We start from the raw sequence: 3,492 nt of genomic DNA, 5'->3' as shown, positions 1-3,492 counted from the left end.
TCCATATTCTAAGATTGGGAGAATAGAAAGACAGAAATAAACTGGTTATTAAAAAGATTTTTGACAGCTACCAATTCCAGCTTCCATATATTTATACTGTGATATGAGATACAAAATAAACCTCTTATCACTCTAGTTGACTAAAAGTTTAGCTTCCATTACTTGCAGCTGATTATATTCATGTATGTAATAAAAATTGGTATCATATGCACTACATGGGAAATATTTAAATATTCAAAGAATATTCAATTTGGCTTCAGTTCTGCAATTTCTACACATTCCTATACAACATATGCTTTAAATTGAATTGTCTAACTCTTCTCATTTAATATCTTCTTTCTCACACACAATCTAGGATAAATGTCATATTCAGTATAAATCCGTTCTTGATATTTTCTTCCAAGACACAAACATCATTTTTCTTGGTTGATCATTTTTATTGTTGTTATTATTTAATGTTTATTGTGTTGTGTTCTAATTTGGTCCTTTCTTCTGAAGCTCCTGAAAGATAAGGCTTTGTATTTGCATATAACTTTGTTACAAACTCATAGTAGTTGTAAGAAAATGTTAAATGAATAAAAGAATAGCACTTTCATAATCCTTTTTCCAGGGAGAGCTTTTGGTTATTTTTTTTTCTTAACTGTGAATGTGTTTAATTAAAAGAATTAGAAAAGCATCCAGGAAAAATCTGAGATCAAAAGGACAAAGAACAAAAGAAGTCAATTGCTAAAGGGCTTTTATATCCTCTATAAATTTTTGTTTAACAAACAGTCACCTAGCAATAATATGACAGTTTTATCAGAGCTTTACAAATATTAACTCATCTGGGGCACCTAGATGGCTCAGTCAGTTGAGCGTCTGACTTCAGCTCGGGTCATGATCTCACAGTTTATGAGTTGGAGCCCTGCATTGGGCTGTCTGCGCTCAGCACAGAGCCTGCTTGGGATACTCTGTCCCGCTCTCTTTCTGCCCCTCCCCCGCTGGTTCTCTCTCTCTCTCTCTCTCTCTCTCTCTCTCTCTCTCTTGCGCGCGCTCTCGCTCTCTATCTCTATCAAAACAAATAAACTTGAAAAAAAACAAAAACTAACTCATGTAATGTTTGTAATAACCTTATGATATATGCACTAATTTCACCAATTTTCAGAAGGCAGGATAACGGAACAAGAAAGGGGATACATAATTTTAGTTGTGGTGCTTTATCAGCATAAGTTCACATACCAAAAATACTAAATCAATATGTAATTTGTCCAGCTCCTTGCTTGATTAGTTGACTACAAACACTCTAATGGGATTCCCTAAAGAAGCTGAGGTATCAAACATTACCTTTTTTTTTTTTTTATATTTTAAATTTTCTGACAGGATCTTTTAATATAAAACAGAGAAAAAAACACATCTCAACTCTTCAATCTGCCAGTATGCCTTGATTTGTCCAAGATGCATGCTAGACTGTAAGACTAAGTAGCAGACTCTTTAGATGCATTTGGTTGGGAGAAATAGAAAAAGCAGATGTTAGGTAAGTCCAGGCAAGCCCCAAAGTTAAGATACATCCTTAAACACTAGAGCAGTCCTTGTCTTTTCAGATCCTCATATGTCTTCTTATTCACAATGCTCCACTGTGAATTCTTCCTCAGTGTCAGGCTGCCATCATTCTAATGCCTTCTTCAGTTTCAGTGTGGCCCACAAGGAGACATCGTCTTCAATCTGTGTCACATCAGCAAGGGGGACAATGTTTGGGATGCCCAAGCACCTCATGCCTTGAGCACGACACCAGTCAGCATGGTGCTGCTAGAAGGCCTTGGGACCTCGGTAGGTATAATTTCCACAAAACTCGTGGTAGTAGTTTAGACCATGAACCTGATACAACAGGTAGGAAATGGGTTTGCCATGCCAGCCAAGAGGCAGGTTTTGGGGGCTGGAAATGATCTCATTCTCTTTGTCTTCACTTTCATCCTCACTGATATACTTTTCCTTTTTACTTCTCAATCTTCCCCATCTTTGCCTGTTTGTTATGTACGTTTTCATGAATGAGATGTCACTGTTCCCCAACAATCTCTACGTATTTGTAGATCTGGGCTTCTAGGACGGCAGTGTCTTTGTCCTTCTCAGTATCTCATTTGGTGCCTTTTGACTTGGGATTTTTGCCAAACAGAGAGGTGTCAAGTGACTCCAAGGGCTTTCATCTGGTGTGGAATAGCCTCTGGCCATGCTCTTCTTAGGTCCCACCATACTTCAAGCCTAAAGCTTAAAGAGAATGCAGAAAGGTCACAATAGGTTCCAGCATGGGTCAGGGCACTGCTTATCTCTTTTGGCCATTCAGGGAAGGTGCCATTCTCTCACTTCTCAAACTTACTCCAAAACTTTGTTCTGATCTTCGAGGGGCTTCACTCAGTCTGTATAATCTTGAAGGTACACAGGCAACATTTCAAAGCATCTCTTATATTCAGTATTCCTTTATTTAGAAATGTCAAACAACTGGTCAAAGATTGACAGGTACATGATAATCCAGCTTTTCCGAGGGCTTCAGGTTAATGTCTTTGAGATAACAGTCATGGAGGTCAAGGTAACCACAGCATCCCTTTTCATCTGTGAACTCCACCAACCTTCCTGCTTCTTCACCTGGATTCTCTCCAGCCTTCAGAAGCTCCTCAAACTCCACTGACATTGGCACACAGATCTCATTTGGGTGTTTCTGGTGAAAATTTTTTATTTGCTTGAGTCTATTATAAAATTTGGCAAATTCATTGGGTCTTGAAATGGCATTGAGTTTCTCCTTTCTTAACCCACCTTGTCATACATTTCCTGCAGGTTCCCACTGACTTCCATATACCTATCTTTCATGGTCCTTGTATGATGGTCAGAATTCATCTGGTCCCAGACCGTGAACTTCTTAGTGAGCATCTGTTTGGCTAGTGTGTCCATAAGCTGCTCCTTGTCCTAATAATACCACTACTGCTGCTACAGAATTGTCTTCATTTTTCGTCCAGCCCTGCACCTCTTTTCAGACCACCAACATGGCTCAGACAACTAAACATTACCTATTTTATTTATCATTTTTTAAGTTTATTTATTTGTTTTGAGAAAGCAAGGCTGAGAGAGAGAGAGAGAGAGAGAGAGAGAGAATCCCAAGCAGGCTTCACGCTGTTAGTGCAGAGCCCCACTCGGGATCCAAACTATGGGCTAAGTCAAAATTAAGAGTAGGAAGCTTAGCTGACTGAGCCATCCAGGGTGTCCCTAAACATTACTTATTCAGAGAAAATGGCTTATACAATGGGAAGGTGGAGGGAATTTATCATGTGATCTTATCATATACCTGTAAATATCTCCTCAAAGACACCTGGGCCATGTTATTGAGAAACTTTTGAGGAAAGCACTAGCAATGAAATTTCTACCTACAGAACACTGAAATAAGGCAGAAGATGCTACCATTTATATCCACTCCTTGACTTTTTTTTTTTTTTTTAATTTTTTTTTCAACGTTTTTATTTATTTTTG

General features: G+C 38.5%; 1 pseudogene; it reads right to left on the bottom strand.

Annotated features, from left to right (window-relative positions):
* Positions 1-1,556: 1,556 nt before the first annotated feature.
* On the bottom strand, positions 1,557-2,973 carry LOC112858958 (splicing factor 3A subunit 3 pseudogene; annotated as a pseudogene).
* Between the last annotated feature and the right edge of the window lie 519 nt (positions 2,974-3,492).

This window comes from Puma concolor, chromosome B1, assembly GCF_028749965.1.
Source record: "Puma concolor isolate L17-30 chromosome B1, mPumCon1.1.hap2, whole genome shotgun sequence".
Classification (NCBI taxonomy): Eukaryota; Metazoa; Chordata; class Mammalia; order Carnivora; family Felidae; genus Puma; species Puma concolor.
This window is presented reverse-complemented; position numbering and strand designations above follow the sequence as displayed.